The sequence below is a fragment of the Oncorhynchus mykiss genome, chromosome 4 (genome assembly GCF_057628025.1).
Source record: "Oncorhynchus mykiss isolate SJ-2025 chromosome 4, ASM5762802v1, whole genome shotgun sequence".
In the NCBI taxonomy this organism is placed as follows: domain Eukaryota; kingdom Metazoa; phylum Chordata; class Actinopteri; order Salmoniformes; family Salmonidae; genus Oncorhynchus; species Oncorhynchus mykiss.
Genome location: NC_143025.1, coordinates 29,563,473 through 29,581,130, shown reverse-complemented (window position 1 = coordinate 29,581,130; position 17,658 = coordinate 29,563,473). Strand labels below are relative to the sequence as shown.

At 41.7% G+C, this 17,658-nt stretch overlaps 1 protein-coding gene across 25 annotated transcripts in view; it reads left to right on the top strand.

The window, feature by feature from the left end:
• The window catches only part of LOC110521652 (palladin), a 122,580-nt gene that overhangs the window by 26,239 nt on the left and 78,683 nt on the right, over positions 1-17,658 (top strand). For 6 of the 25 annotated variants that reach the window (XM_090231763.1, XM_090231759.1, XM_090231762.1 and 3 more), the window contains exon 1: positions 12,148-12,441. The exons of 15 other annotated variants lie outside the window; for them this stretch is intronic. The gene's annotated coding sequence lies outside the window, so the exon portion shown is untranslated. Of the gene's footprint in view, positions 1-12,147; positions 12,442-17,658 lie in introns of those variants that run through there. 4 more of the 25 variants (XM_090231764.1, XM_090231761.1, XM_090231760.1 and 1 more) reach the window with 2 other exon arrangements.

Below are 17,658 nucleotides of genomic sequence, written 5' to 3'. Positions count from 1 at the left end.
GTAGTCTACCATTAAACCATAAAGAAGAAGAAGAAGAAGAAATAATAATGCGCTACTTGATTGACAGGGGGCGGAGATTGGTGTGTGTGGGAAGCAGCCACAAGAGGTGAGAGAGAGATGACGAACGAGTAAACTATAAAAACAGACATTACGCACGGCTTAGAGGCGTTTCTAAATATTGCGTGCGATTATGAATCTTGTAATATGGATTTTGCACTTTGCAATATTGCGATGTGAATTGAATTATTTGTGCAGCCCTAGTATGTATGTGTGTATATTTTGTGGTTGACTATGTGTTTACTTGAATGTGTAAGTGTGTGTGTGTGCGTGTAGAAGCCAGTTTTATGACTAGACAAGAGGGTCATATGGGACTCATAAAACCAAGTTTGGGGTTTCCCTCCCAGATCCATGTCCATGTGACAGGAGTACAGCTGTACGTTAAAATGTCTCACTCAGAGTCAAGAGAAGCATCTATCTCTATCTCTTTCTCGATCTCTCTTTACTCGCTTTGTCTCTTCTCCCACCACTGTCATTATCAACATTCCTCCCTTTCTTTTCTCTTCCTCTCCCTTCATCCTTTAGCTCTCTGTCCCTGTTTCCCTCTTCTCTCCCTCTCTCTCTCTCCCTCTCTCTCTCTCGCTCTCTCTCTCGCTCTCGCTCTCGCTCTCGCTCTCGCTCTGCACGCACAGCCACAGTTTGTCTGTGACTCAGACCCACAGGTTAGTGATGAGGCACTATGTTGTTTTTAGGTGATGATGTCATAGAGACAGTTGTATTCTGGGGGTCCATGTGAGGGGATTCAGTTTCATGTAAAGGGGAGGATGAGACCATCCATAATGTCTCATCATGTCTCATGTGTCTGTGCAGTAAAAAATGAGTAGGGAGGTTGGAGGGTTACAGAGTCCAAATGCTGTTAAGACAGTTAAAGTCCTCTGTCTCCTGCTGCTCTATATCATCCATCTAAATTAAGAGATAACAACGACTTACTTCATAGTTATTTATAGAGGGCACATTTTTTGCAACTTTTTTTTTGAGACTCTACTGTATATCAAGCCTGTTCTGGCAGCGGATACCCAGCTAACAATTCAAGGGAGAGAGAACATTTTTGTAATGTTACGTGTTACTTCTGATAGAAACATACCCAGAACATGGTTACCATATTCTCAGAATATCAGAAATGTATATATCCAGTAATATGTCTGTACTTCCTCACATTTACCATTTAAGTAATGATGATGCCAGTTATACCAAAACAATACACAACGCAGAGTTCCATCTCCCAAGTTTTATTGTGGAAAAATAGACAAATTGCAACATAATCACTTGAGACCAGTGTTGGGGATAATATATTACTAACAGTAATATATTACAGTTATATATTACTTTTATAAGTAATGGAGTAATATAACGACTTACTGTCTTCAAATATTGTAATATTATTACAGTTTACAGTTCTTTTTTCAAGTAACCGGTGTATTACTTTCAGCAGAAAGGTTTTCAGACCCCTTGACTTTTTCCTCGTTTTGTTAAGTTACAGCCTTACTCTAAAACTGATTAAATAAAAAAAAATCCTCAGCAATCTACACACAACAATCCAAAATGAAAAAGATAACAGGTTTTTAGAATTTCTTCTAAATTAATGAAAAATAATTAGCAGAAATACCCTTTGCTATGAGACTCGAAATTGAGCTCAGGTGCATCCTGTTTCAATGTTATCATACTTGAGATGTTTCTACAACTTGTTTGGAGTTCACATGTGGTAAATTAAATTGATTGGACATGATTCGGAAAGGCACACACCTGTGTATATAAGGTCCCACAGTTGAAGTGCATGTCAGAGCAAAAACCAAGCCATGAGGCCGAAGGAATTGTCCCTAGAAGTCCCGAGACAGGATTGTGTCGAGGCACAGATCTGGGGAAGGGTAACAAAACATTTCTGCAGCATTGGACATCCCCAAGTACACAGTGGTCTCCATCATTCTTAAATGGAAGAAGTTTGAGACCAACAAGACTCTTCCTAGAGCTGGCCGCCCGGCCAAACTAAGCAATTGGGGGAGAAGGGCCTTGGTCAGGAAGGTGACCAAGAACCCGATGGTCACTCTGACAGACATCTTGAGGTCCTCTGTGGAGATGGGAGAACCTTCCAGAAGGACAACAATTTCTGCAGCACTCTACCAATCAGGCTTTTATTGTAGAGTGGCCAGACGGAAGCCACTCCTCGGTATAAGGTACATGGCAGCCCACTTGAAGTTTGCGAAAAGACACCTAAAGACTCTCAGACCATGAGAAACAAGATTCTCCGGTCTGATGAAACCAAGATTGAACTCTTTGGCCTGAAAGCCAAGTGTCACGTCTGGAGTAAACCTGGCACCATCACTACGGTGAAGCATGGTGGTGGCAGCATCAGCTGCAGGGACTGGGAAACTAGTCAGGGACAAGTCTCTGAATGTCCTTGAGTGACACCAGCCAGAGCCCGGACTTGAACCTGATCTCAGGAGAGACCTGAAAATAGCTGTGCAACAACACTCCCCATCCAACCTGACAGAGCTTTAGAGGATCTGCAGAGAAGAATGGGAGAAACTCCCCAATTACAAGTGTACCAAGCTTGTAGCGTCATACCCAGGAAGACTCCAGGCTGTAAATAATTTCTAAAAACCATTTTTTTGCTGTGCCAAATATGGGGTATTGTGTGTAGATTGATGAGGGACATTAGAATAAGGCTGTAACCTAACAAAATGCGTAAAAAGTCAAGGGGTCTGAATACTTTCTGAAGGCACAGTACCGTCTACTTTTAAAGCCTTGTCTCATGCGCTATTGACCTCCTGAGTGGCGCAGCGGTCTAAGGCACTGCATCTCAGTGCTAGAGGCATCACTACAGACCCTGGTTCCATTACAGCCTGTATCACAACCGGCTGTGATTTGGAGTCCCATAGGGTGGTGCACAATTAGCCCAGCGTCGTCCAGATTAGGGTTTGGCCCGGGGTAGGCCGTCATTGTAAATAAGAATTTGTTCTTAACTGACTTGCCTAGTTAAATAAATAAAAATGTAATCGTGATGCCTAAAATATAAGTTTCTAACAGGGGATAGCTAGCTAGCATAATGTCACAAGCATGATGAGCTCGCTAGTAACTTTAGTTAGACTTGATCGGCGTATGTGCAAGCTAGCTACCGGTATGCTAGCTGGCCAGTAGCTACAATAGTATCCACTAGCAAACATCTAACAGCAGAAGAAACACACTGCATTTGAAACAGTTAGCAATAATCTAATGAATTCAGGCCTTGTGAAATATAGAAGCTGATCTGGCTTTCAAGTCTGTCTATGAAAATGCCCTTTTGTTTAACAAACTTAACCAGAACCATGCATAATGTACATTCACTAATAATGGCTAACTTCTTGTAGCTGTCTTTATAGAAACTTAACCCCGGGTCTCATAAACAATATCTTAAGCACAAGCCCACGAGCTAGTGAGGAAGTAGCCAGGCATTCTTTATATTTCAAGTTTAGCCAACTTGGATCTATTTGCTAGCTAACAAGGTAGAACAGTTGAATTGTTATGAACACACCCTTCTGTCCGTCTCCAACTGTTTGAACAGCGTGCTAACCTGTCCACTTTGTTCAGATGATGAAATCAAGTGGCCTACCTTATTTCTCAGATTGAGAACGAGTTGCCAATTCCTTATATAATAGTTTTTTATTTTATAAAACACAGTCTAGACAGCTAGTATAACAGTCTGTGGCTAAAATACTGCTAGTGGTACCACAATGCCGCACACAACAGAATCTGAGCATTAATTTTCCAGAATCAATGTTCATTGATACTCCCAGTATAGTAGGGTATTCTCTTCAGTTTGAAGAGGAAACATAAAAAGGGTTTATTTAGAGAGGTTATGTTGTCTCCTAGTACAGTAAAACAATGTCTCAATGTATTTCAGTGTCCATATGACCGACTCTATTGGACCGAACCTCTAATGCAAATAGTGAGTTGAAACTGCTTGTTGTCAAAGGAAGAATTGGTCTTTCATCTTTGTTCGTGTGAGTGGCAGGAGGAGGAGCTTGATGTGTGTGTGTGTGTGTGTGTGTGTGTGTGTGTGTGTGTGTGTGTGTGTGTGTGTGTGTGTGTGTGTGTGTGTGTGTGTGTGTGTGTGTGTGTGTGTGTGTGTGTGTGTGTGTGTGCGTGCGTGTGCGTGTGCGTGTGCGCGTGCGTGTGTAAATGGGAAGGTGCAGAGACAGAACCAAAAAGACAACATGAGAACAAACGCTCATAAAAATGTAATTCATTTGATATATTGTCCAGCCCTATGTGGATGTCTGGTTCAGGTCCCAGGCTCCCAATGACTGTCATGATTATTTATTCACAAGTTCATGGCAATTTCCTCTTCAGTACCTGATAGAGCAGACCCAGAAGGTGTAGGCGTTCATGCAGTAGGTAACTGAACAACAGCTTGTTTGAACAATATCATATATATTGAAACAGTCAAATGTTTTGCCAATCATAAGTGGGATACTGCCCCTAACACCCTAATGGACGGGCCACCAATGTCGCCTGGTGACGAGGTGAGAGGCCAAAACTCCATCAGACCAAAACTGGCAAAAAAAGTATTCAAACAGTTCTTACACTAAAAGGGCATTATCATAATTTTCACAATTTCACATTATTATTCCAACCGCATGATGTGGAAAAATATATACAGTTGAAGTCTGAAGTTTACATACACTTAAGTTGGAGTCATTAAAGCTTGTTTTTCAACCACTCCACAAATGTCTTGTTAACAAACTATAGTTTTGGCAAGTTGGTTATGACATCTACTTTGTGCATGACACAAGTCATTTTTCCAACAATTGTTTACAGACGGATTATTTCATTTATAATTCACTGAATCACAATTCCAGTGGGTCAGAAGTTTACATACACTAAGTTGACTGTGCCTTTAAACAGCTTGGAAAATTCTAGAAAATCATGTCATGGCTTTAGAAGCTTCTGATAGGCTAATTGACATCATTTGAGCCAATTGGAGGTGTATCTGTGGATGTATTTCAAGGCCTACCTTCAAACTCAGTGCCTCTTTGCTTGACATCATGGGAAAATCAAAAGAAATCAGCCAAGACCTCAGAAAAAAATTGTAGACCTCCACAAGTCTGGTTCATCCTTGGGAGCAATTTCCAAATGCCTGAAGGTACCTCGTTCACCTGAACAAACAATAGTATGCAAGTATAAACACCATGGGACCACGCAGCCTTCATACCGCTCAGGAAGGAGACGCGTTCTGTCTCCTAGAGATTAATGTACTTTGGTGCGAAAAGTGCAAATCAATCCCAGAACAACAGCAAAGGACCTTGTGAAGATGCTGAAGGAAACAGGTAAAAAAGTATCTATATCGACAGTAAAACAAGTCCTATATCAACATAACCTGAAAGGCCGCTCAACAAGGAAGAAGCCACTTCTCTAAAACCGCCATTTTTAGAGTTTTGCAACTGCACATAGGGACAACAATTGTACTTTTTGGAGAAATATCCTCTGGTCTGATGAAACAAATATAGAACTGTTTGACCATAATGACCATCGTTATGTTTGGAGGAAAAAGGGGGAGGCTTGCAAGCCGAAGAACACCATCCCAACCGTGAAGCTCGGGGGTGGCAGCATCATGTTGTGGGGGTGCTTTGCTGCAGGAGGGACTGGTGCACTTCACAAAATAGATGGCATCATGAGGGAGGAAAAGTACGTGGATATATTGAAGCAACATCTCAAGACATCAGTCAGGAAGTTAAAGCTTGGTTGCAAATTGGTCTTCTAAATGGACAATGACCCCAAGCATACTTCCAAAGTTGTGGCAAAATGGCTTAAGGACAACAAAGTCAAGGTATTGGAGTGGCCATCACAAATCCCTGACCTCAATCCTATGGAAGATGTGTGGGCAGAAGTTGAAAAAGCGTGTGCGAGCAAGGAGGCCTACAAACCTGACTCAGTTACAGCTCTGTCAGGAGGAATGGGCCAAATTTCACCCAACTTATTGTGGGAAGCTTGTGGAAGGCTACCCAAAACGTTTGACTCAAGTTAAACAATTTAAAGGCCATGCTACCAAATACTAATTGAGTGTATGTGAACTTCTGACCCACTGGGAATGTGATGAAAGAAATCAAAGCTGAAATTAATAATTCTCTCTACTATTATTCTGACATTTCACATTCTTAAAATAAAGTGGTGATCCTAACTGACCTAAGACAGGGAATTTTTACTAGGACTAAATGTCAAGAAGGTGTATGTAAACTTCCGACTTCAACTGTTTATATAAAACACAGGGATATCATGTTTTTTATTGCTCTGGGCCTTTAAATAAAGGTTAAATAAAATAAAAAATGCTGCCTGTTTTCTGAGACAGTCTTTTGTTGAAGGACTTATTCTTTGTAGAGAGAAAAATGGCACATGAGAGAGAGAACACTGTAGGCTGATTCGCATCATGCTGAGGCAAAGGATCAAAGCAGACACCCAGTCCTCATTTTTCTTTATTTTCCTGGATAGTCACCTGTTCAAGTGGGATAAGGAAGGCTTTTTGGGATTTTGAAGTCCGTCAGTCGAGCACCTTATTTCTTTTTTTGTTCAAGCTGGGCTGAAGCCCATTTAGGTACGATGTCTTTCTGCCAGGGATTTGGGGTTTAAGTGTCTCCATATAGTGCTGAAGTTCACCTTACATGCTCACCATTACTGCTCCAATGCCTGGGTGTTTTAAACCTGTGACTGAATGGTCTTTGTCCCCGTTCTCCTGGATTCCTGTATGTCCTTACAGAGGTGATCTATCAAAAACTATACGCCACCACTATCAGGAAGCAGAGAAGGTTGCGCTATGGGTGCAGATGTGTGTGTGCGTGTGTGCGTGCGTGCGTTTGTGTGTGTGTTGTCATGACGTTGGCCTGGGGGTGGGGGGTAGGTTTATGACAGTCATAAATAGCTCTTCCCCCCCTGTTTCCTCTCTACCCTACTGATGTTACATTTGCAAACCCCTTGGTTAACATAGAGATTCTGGGAACATCAGAAGGTGGGAGGAAATGAACTATATTCTGGTAATCCGACCAATTGAACATATGCGGTGGTACTTAATGAATATGATGTCAGTTCGGTTGTCATCTGGGACATTCTCATCAATGATAAGATGACATAAACTCTACAGTGGAAAGTCTACACATCAGAGTTATTGGATTCACATGGAATTGTTGTTCAATTTAAATGTTTGAATATGAAATTATTCATGATGGGATGAAATGTGATTTTAGCTTCTGAAATGTGAGAATTGGGTTTTCATAAGGTTAGGGCTCTGCTCAATCAGTGGCCCGCCCCTGTGAAGAGTCATGGGTTATAAAACTTTTCAGACACAACCTTCTCGCTCCACTATATAAAGCCTTGATGACAATATAACCTCCTGTTCCGAGGATGTGAGGACGACGGTCCGATGTCAGAATGGTTCAGATAATAACTACAGAACGAAGCCAACATCAGCGTGAGCTTTGGTTGGGAATAATATGAACTTTGAACTCTTATTCACTACAGAAGTGATACCTCCTAGCCGTTGAGTTAGCAACAGCAGCTGCAAACGAGGGTTAGGAAGGAACAGACAGAGTATCCCGTCTATCACACAACGGATCCAATTACCACAAGAGACATTCTTCAAAGGACAAAGGACTCGGTTTGGCAACACGGTCTTCCATCTACCACCAACCTACTGAAGCGCAGCTTAGAGTATATATTTATTGCATTTTCCTTTTCCAAATGGGTGGTAATTTAGAATGCATAAGATACTGTATTTACGATAGCACAGCTTCGCTCTTTGTTGCTCAGTCTTCCCACTCTTTCACTCAAACCCAGACCCTTTTCTTTTGTGTAACAAGCTGTCATATCTGTTCCGCCCGCTAGCTCTATAAATATTATTTTGTGGTGCCCCGACTCTCTAGTTAATTACATTTACATGATTAGCTCAATCAGGTAATATTAATTACAGAGAAATTATTTTATAGAATAGCATGTCATATCACTTAATCTGGCATAGCCAAAGACACGACAGTGTGTTTGGGGAGGTTTTTGCTGTCATTGGCTTCAGATGGCCCTAAGTGTCTGTGACTTCCTCCTTGTTAAAAGTCTACCCCACTCTTCTCTAACAGGCAGTAGTCAAATGAGATGTTTCATTGAGCCGGAAAAATCTTATGGGGTTGGAGGAATAATACATTTGAAAGGAATAACAGCAGACAGAGGTCAGGGGTCACAGTCATTGGTCTAAGGATCGTTCTAAAGCATGTGACCTGGTCATGGATCAGCTGTGGATGCTTAGAATACTCTTTGTTGCTGTGGTCCATGTACATATTTCAGCAGAGATTACAGCCTGGTCTCATAGACTAGATGTAACATAGTAAATGATATGTTATGGTTACATAAGACAGTAGGGTGGCTGGTTGGGTTGGCTGGGATGGATGGGTGGGCATCCACCCCACCCAACCCAACTCCTAGCCTAGCTAACGTTAGCCAGCTAGCTAATGTTAGCCACCTAGCTAGAATTCATATCATACATTTTGCAAATTCATAACATACAATGCTGTGAAAAAGTATAGGTCCCCAAACTGATTTTTGAATAATTTTTATACTGAATGTTAGATCTTCAACGACATATTATGTGAAAGGAACCTGAGTGAAGAAATAACACAACAATTACACACTTATTTCATGTATTTCATAAACAAAGTTATGCAACACCCAATGCCTCTGTGTGAAAAAGTAATTTCCCCCTTACACTCAATAACTGGTTGTGCCACCTTTAGTTGCAATTACTCCAACCAAACGCTTCCTGTAGTTGTTGATCAGTTTCTCACGTTGCTGCGGAGGAATTTGGGCCCACTCTTCCACGGACTACATAGGTCCTATTATGCCTTCCAAAAACCAAACACTGCATTCCACAGGAAGAACCTCATACCAGAGGTCAAACATGGTGGTGGTAGTGTGATGGTTTGGGAATGCTTTGCTGCCTCAGGACCTGGATGACTTGCCTTAATAGAAGGAACCATGAATTCTGCTCTGTATCAGAGAATTATATAGGAGATTGACAGATCATCAGTCTATGCGCTGAAGCTGAAGCTCAGGCGGGTCATGCAGCAAGACAATTATCCAAAACACAATCAAGTCTACATGAAAATGTCTAAAAAGCAACACATTTGAAGTTTTGGAATGGCCTAGTCAAAGTCCAGACCTAATCCCAATTTAGATGTTGTGGCAGGACTTGAAACTAGCAGTGCATGCTTAAAAACCTGCAAATGTCATGTTAGCTGCATTCATTGCAACTAAAGGTGGCACAACCAGTTATTGAGTATAAGGGGGAAATTACTTTTTCACACAGGGGAATTGGGTGTTGCATAACTTTGTTAATTAAATAAATAAAATAAGTGTACTTTTTTGTTGTTATTTGTAAACTCGGGTTCCCTTTTATCTAATTGTAGGTTTTGGTTGAAGATCTGCTAACATTTAATGTCCAAATATGCAAAAATAGAGAAAATCAGAAAGGGAAAAAACACTTTTTTGCATTGTACGTTTTGCCAATTCGTAACATATACTACAAATTGTAATTCATCACATGTCATACAAAATGGGTGATGGACATCCACAAATTAATACTAAACGGATGTCCTGGATTTACATACAGAATAATAAAAAATGCCCTGAGACCAGGTTGGAAATGATGTTGCTGCTATTGCAGAAACCGTATTTAAGATGAAGTCTATCTCATGGTCTGAAAGCCTGTTATGAACTGTCCCTCTCTCTTATCCCTCTCTGGCCTTGCAGATGAAATCATACAGAAAGGATGTTTTATCAATCTCTCTCCAATTGAAATGCTGATTTCAAGCATTTGTAAGACAACCCGTTGTTTGTTTCCCCTCAGCGGAAAACCCGGCATCTTTTCCTCTCCATGTTGAACTCATAAGAGTTTAGAGGTTTGAAAATGTTTAAACGAGTTCTCATAGATGTCTGTTTTGTTGTTTTTCATGTTGTAATTTATGCTCCTATCCAAGTGAACTTCATGAGTGGTCCTATTCTTATTTTGCTTTGGGAATGTGAAGGTTGTCATGGAAATGTTGACAAGTACTGTACCCATTTTTTGTATGATGTCATGTGACCTTGACATGGCCCTTTTTAAACAGTGAAATAGTCTACTCTGTGTAAGTGGGTTTTGCGTACTTGTAAGCACGAATGTATGTGATTGTTAATGGGAGTTTCCATATTAAGTGTGTGTGTGTAATGTTATAATGCTTGGGTTGGACAGTGTGGATACTGTACTGTAAGTGTGTGTGTAATGTTATAATGCTTGGGTTGGACAGTGTGGATACTGTACTGTAAGTGTGTGTGTAATGTTATAATGCTTGGGTTGGACAGTGTGGATACTGTACTGTAAGTGTGTTTGTGCTCCATATGGAAATGAGAGCTAATAGGGAGGAGGCCCTTCATGCTCTGTCAGTTGACTAACATCTTGGAGCTCTCAGCCAGAACCATCTCTTCCAGATCCAAACTATCTCTCTTCCTGAACCAAGCCTCCCTGAACACTGTGTTATAGCCCTAATGAATACAGAGGGGGCAGGCCAGCTTTTATACAGACCAGAGAGCACTCAGCAACAGCAGGCCTGAAGTTAACCTACTGTGGACCAGCCTGGTATTAGTAATGTGAACATCTTGAATCAGTCAAACTCATCGTCTCATTAACCTGTGTTTTATGGTTACTTAAGCCGGAGGATACACACATAGTTCTCTCATAGTCTTTTTCACAGTAGTGTAGCTCCAATGGAATGGCTATGAAACCAACCCCTTTTATTGGGTAGCTAGAATAAACAAACTGTGAGAGAGCAGCATGACCCAGCCCATCATTGGTTTGTGTATTCATCTTGGTCGGCCTGTGCACACCACACACACACACACACACACACACACACACACACACACACACACACACACACTGTCTCTGGTATGAACCCCTCCTAGCAACAACTACCACAAATAATTCCATCTGCTGCTGCTTCCCAGTGGCAGAGCCTCCACTGACACACACAGACCAAAATATCACTGGGCAGTTCACCCAATGTTATAAACCCCAAAACCTGAACCCCATACTGAGCATTTCACTGAGTGAAAAACTACACCCTTTCATGCTTCATTTAATGTCAGCCCCTGTGTCAGGCCTTGCCCCAGTGCACTAGAGAAACGTCAATCACTTTATTCACATTTCTAGCTCTACTGTATGTAAACTGTACAGTAAGCGTTTGGCGTGTGAGGTCTGCAGTCAGTCTTAGGGCAGTGTATGCTCTTTTTGCAGAGCATGATCAGGCAGGGTTTACAGCCATCTGTCCCATACTGACCAGGTGCTGCCCACTCTAAGTGGACCTATTTCCATACCGTCCTAACTAAGCTATTTTAGACCAGGCCAAAGTGGCCTGTTTCAATTTGGCATGCAAGATAAAATGTCTGATGTCACAAAGCACTGTTATTTTTAATTTCTCATCATTATACCACACACAGAATTAAGCCCCTAAGGCCTTTTTTCCCTTCAAGTCATCTGGCTCTGTGTCAGACCCAGAACTGAGGGGTATTGTTGGACTTTAAGATGACCAGTAGACTGTGACCCAGCCTGCTAAACTGACAGAATACAGACTGCATAGCACAGCTTTGTTTCAGTATGGGGAAAAAACGTGACAATGAAGCTGCTAGGATAACATTTGGCCCCACAAGCAGAATGGCATCTAAAACATACAAATACTACTGCCACTGATGTTTCAACCCACCTGGATATGATTTTTATCAGGATGTACAGTACAGTACCAGGACCATCTTTATTTAGTCTCTTGCGTTTCATTGTTATTGACCCAGACAGAGTAATTGGGATGGAGTAGAGTTGGGGGGTTTAACCCCCAGTGTGTCTCAGCCTAGGGGACTCTGGACAGGATGTCAGCACCTCTCTTTCCCCCTTCCTTCATGGGTTCCTGGTCCAGCCACAGTGGACTCCAAAATGGGATCAATGTGTTATTTACTGATACTGACAGCAAGCGGGGGGGGAACATGTGAGACACAGAGATTGAAGGAGAGTTCAACTGAAGTCATGCCAAGAGATCAGAGTCCGACTCATGTCTCACAATAATCTTGGTTGCTTTTAAAAATCGGACTGTCTCTCTCTCTCCTTCTGTCTCTCTCCACTTTCTCCCTCCCACTTTGCTCTCTCTGTGCCCTCTGTGTGTGTTTCAGTGTTACTCAGTGGCAGAGTGTGTGTGTGTGTGTGTGTCAGTGTTTTTGACAGTGGCTTAGTGATAGTCACTGTCTCAGAAGTTGTGACTTTATTTAAATCTTAAATTACTTCACTTTAAGATAAAGGAAATTATAGGTGACATCATTCTTATATTCAATAACTTTGGCAGCACATCAGCACAGGTAAGACACTCTGAACTTTGAACTCTGTTGTTGTTAATGTAGCCTACTTTAGTTTCTTAGTTTTAAGTTGACTTACTTCATGTTCATGTCATTGTTTGGTGAATCTGTCATATTTTATCAACTCATCTGCTTGTGTGGTTGTTATACAAATATTGGCAATTAATTTGGGTCTGGAATTAATGAATTTCTCAGAATATTTCAGGCCAAGACATTATTAGTCATATCAAGTAAAGTTGTGGTTCTGGTGGAGAAATTATAATGAAGTATTTGGTTACATGCTGTACATTTGTGGTATTTGATGGAAGGTTTTACTGGGGTTTTGATGCTGAACATGATTTTGTTCAGTGTTGGGTCACTCATTAACAAAAAAAAGCTAAGCCTGTTTGTATTTCATCACCTCAGGGTACCCCTTGCCTCTCACACTGTTTTCCTACCCTTGTGAGGCTCTTGATAGTCCGTGTTTTTTCATTGGACTGTGTCCTCTTATTTTGATGTCATAGTTTATTTGGGAAAGCTGATTTGAGCATGGCTGATATCTACTGTAAATATTTATTGATTCGTCTTGCACTTATTAAATATGATAACAGACACCCATGAAATATGTAAGGTGGAACTTTACTCTGTAGGGTAAGGATAACGTGTGTGTGTGTGCGTGTGCAACCCAGTATCATAGATTATTGTGAAATAGACAAGAATTGTTTATTGGATTTTTTTTTGTATGCAGTACACAATTTTGTATAGGGGAATGTGGGGTAAGTTGAGCCAAAGGGGTAAGTTGAGCCAAAGGGGTAAGATGAGCCATCTGTGTTTCTAAGAAAACATACACAAAATGTATTATCTGACCAAATATTTAGGAAGAGGTCATCATTTCATGGAGTCTGTGAATGAAGGAACTACATGAAAAAAAGTGGTAAGCAAGTCACGTCCAAAAAACAGATTTTCACTTAAGTCAAATGAATTTATTCTGTTAGAGGTTTCATGAAGCTTGTATCTAAACCAACGTAGATCATTTTAAGATTGTTCTATACGTCAGTTGGGGTCTTTATACGCTTCAATATGAAGTCCTAAACCTAGCATGAAAGTGCATCCTTGTAGCTTTGTGGGCTAATATAGTCAAAATGTTTGCCTTGGGGTAAGTTGAGACAATGGTCATGGGGTGAGTTAAGCCAATGGCCATGGGGTGAGTTAAGCCAATGGCCATGGGGTAAGTTAAGCCAATGTTAAGCCAATAGTTGATCCAAAGGCAAGTTGAGCAAATTCAAATGTTTTCTTCCCAGGCGTAAGGCAAGGCAATATCGTTGGGATATGAGGTAACAACAGGGCCTGGTCTATGTCAAAGCCTTTGTTAAAATATGCTTAAAATGATAAAAAAAATTAAAAAGTGGTCGTGATTGTTGTGAATTGTGTTTGGGAAATAAAAATAGATGTGGTTTTAAAAAGGTAGTGGTAATATTTAATTATGTCCAGGGATACACAACGTCCTGAAATAAATGTATATATATATATTTGTTAGAAAGAATACTATATTTCCCTTGACGGAGGGATGCTGAATGTAAAAATGGATAAACGTATCCCACTCTTCTCTACAGTGCATTTCAATTACAGATAAAGACAGTAGGTTACTTAAGACAGAAACGATAGGAGGGAGGATGGGTGGGTAATGTATAATGCGACCGTCTAGCAGCCCAAACATTCCGTGTTCAAATCACATCATGGACAACTTTAGCTAATTAGCAACTTTGCAACTACTTACTACCTTTTAACTACTTTTAACTACTTAGCTAGCATGTTAGCTAACCCTAACCTTGCCCCCTTAAAGTTACCTAACCCCTAAACCTAGCCTTAACCCCTAACCCCTAGCCTAGCTAACGTTAGCTACCTAGCTACCTTAGCTAACATTAACCACCTCGCTAACTTAGCTAATGTTAGAAACAACTAATTGGAATTTGTGTAATGTACACAAATGCATTATGAACAATGAAAATTGTGAAATACACACAAAATGTGTTGTGAAGAAAACCATGAAATACAAAAGAAACTGTCAAGAATTTAAACTATATGTATTTTGTGTCTATTTCATGATAAGCTGTGATAGTGTGTTGGTGTGTGTCTGTGTGTGTGAATGTGTGTATGTGGGGGGGGGGTTGTGTGTGCTCATGTATGTGAGTTTGTGTGCGTGCGTGCATTCGTGTGTGTGTGTGTGTGTGTGTGCATAAATATGAATCACTTACAGCTCAACTGCTGCACATGCATCTTTCACTGTCTCCGTGGAGCTTCGCTCTCTCTCTCTCTCTCAATCTACTCCAACTGTCCTCTGTTCAGAATAGTCGCCCTGAACCCTGGCCCATTACCCCTAACCCTGCCTGATATAAATGGCTACTCAAGCATCAAATTGCACTTTCCACAAATTTAGTTAGATGGGTTTGTGTACAGCCAAAATCATACAACACACATGCGCACACACACACGCACGCACACACACGCAAACACACACACACACACACACACACACACACACACACACACACACACACACACACACACACACCTGGAGGGACTGTGGCATGAACATAAACATTGATTCGTCAGATGGCCTCATCTAACCCAAGCTTCACAATATCTGATGCCAACTAAGACTTTCCATATTTCCTGGTGACATTATTCCTCCCCCAGAGAGAGAAAGCAGACAGAGAAATAGGATCTTAAACAGGGTTTTCTGTGCTGCTGTCAGCACTTCTGCCAGTGCCGTGCCCAGATCATACACATATGGTCAAGATTAGTCTGTAAACCATTTGCCCTTTTTTTCGAATCCGTTTTCAGATTAACTTATTATGATTCTGAGTATATCCATATGGAATAATGATGCCTGTGTCATTTGCCAAGAAATGAATTGATGAAATAAGTGCGTTTTGTTGTTGGGTGCGTAGGGAGCTGCAATAGGGAGAGATTATTTCCCCATAAAGTGATGAGACCCGGCCTTATGCGTACACAATCTTCCAAAGGCTTCATGTGTCATCGTGCTTTTAGATCGATTCACAGAGATGTCTGCACAAGTTCTTCAAACCTCCCAAGAGACCTAGAGTTTACATGACATTTCATGGTCGGGTGACCATTTATGGGTTAAGTGAGGAGATTGATACTGCTCCTCATTTGGTGTGTGTGCATTAGTGAAAGAGTTTCCTTATGTCTGTGAGTGTGGGTGGGTCTGGGAGTGTGGATGTATTTGTGTGTTTGGAGAGTTTGCATGACACTGACACAAAAAACTATCTGGCTCTAGAGCTTGTACTTGTACAGACTGTGGTCTCTGCTTGTCTTTGAAACTGTCCCAAGGGCATTATTGAATACTTTTTATATATAAAAAAGAAAAATGTTGGGACAAAAATTCACTGGAGAACCATTTTATTTCAACTTTATGGTGCAGTTTGTAATGATCAATAAAGACTTAAGTGCTGCTTCAGTCCAGTTGCACTTTGCTTGATTCCTGTGGTCAGTACAGTACAAGTCTCTCACTGTTGCCGTTTGCTATAGACCTCCCTCTGCCCCAGCTGGGCCCTCGATACCATATGTGAATTGATTGCCCCCCATCTATATTCTGAGCTCGTGCTACTAGGTGACCTAAACTGGGACATGCTTAACACCCCGGACATCCTACAATCCAAGCTTGATGCCCTCAATCTCACACAAATTATCAATGGTCAGGTACAACTCCAAATCCATAAACACGGGCACCCTCATAGATGTCATCCTAACTAACTCACCCTCCAAATACACCTCTGCTGTTTTCAATCAAGATCTCAGCGATCACTGCCTCATTGCCTGCATCCGTAATGGGTCAGCGGTCAAACGGCCTCCACTCATCACTGTCAAACGCTCGTTAAAACACTTCTGCGAGCAGGCCTTTCTAATTGACCTGGCCGGGGTATCCTGGAATGACGTTGACCTCAACCCGTCAGTAGATGATGCCTGGCTATTCTTTAAAAGTGCCTTCCTCACCATCTTAAATAGGCATGCCCCATTCAAAAAATGTAGAACTAGGAATAGATATAGTCCTTGGTTCACTCCAGACCTGTCTGCCCTTGACCAGCACAAAAACATCCTGTGGCGTTCTGCATTAGCATTGAATAGCCCCCGTGATATGCAACTTTTCAGGGAAGTTATGAACAAATATACATAGGCAGTTAGGAAAGATAAGGCTAGCTTTTTCAAACAGAAATTTGCATCCTGTAGCTCTAACTCAAAAAAGTTCTGGGACACTGTAAAATCCATGGAGAATAAGAGCACCTCCTCCCAGCTGCCCACTGCTCTGAGGCTAGGAAACACTGTCACCACCGATAAATCCATTATAATTGAGAATTTCAATAAGCATTTCTCTACGGTTGGCCATGCTTTCCACCTGGCTACCCCTACCCCTGTCAACTGCCCGGCACCCTCCACAGCAACCCGCCAAAGCCCGCACCATTTCTCCTTTACCCAAATCCAGATAGCTGATGTTCTGAAAGAGCTGCAAAATTGGACCCCTACAAGTCAGCCGGGCTAGACAAGCTGGTCCCACTCTTTCTAAAATGATCTGCCGAAATTGTTGCAACTCCTATTACTAGCCTGTTCAACCTCTCTTTCGTATCGTCCGAGATTCCCAAAGATTGGAAAGCTGCCGCGGTCATCCCCCTCTTCAAAGGGGGTGACGCTCTAGACCCAAACTGCTACAGACCTACATCTATCTACCCCGTCTTTCTAAGGTCTTCGAAAGCCAAGTTAACAAACAGATAACCGACCATTTCTAATCCCACCGTACCTTCCCCGCTATGCAATCTGGTTTCAGAGCTGGTCATGGGTGCACCTCAGCCACGCTCAAGGTCCTAAACAACATCATAACCGCCATCGATAAGAGACATTACTGTGCAGCTGTTTTCATCGACCTGGCCAAGGCTTTCGACTCTGTCAATCACCACATTCTTATTGGCAGACTCGACAGCCTTGGTTTCTCAAATTACTGCCTCGCCTGGTTTACCAACTACTTCTCTGATAGAGTTCAGTGTGTCAAATCGGAGGGCCTGTTGTCCGGACTCTGGCTGTCTCTATGGGGGTGCCACAGGGTTCAATTCTCGGGCCGACTCTCTTCTCTGTATACATCAATGATGTTGCTCTTGCTGCTGGTGATTCTCTGGTACACCTCTATGCAGACGACACCATTCTGTATACTTCTGGCCCCTCTTTGGA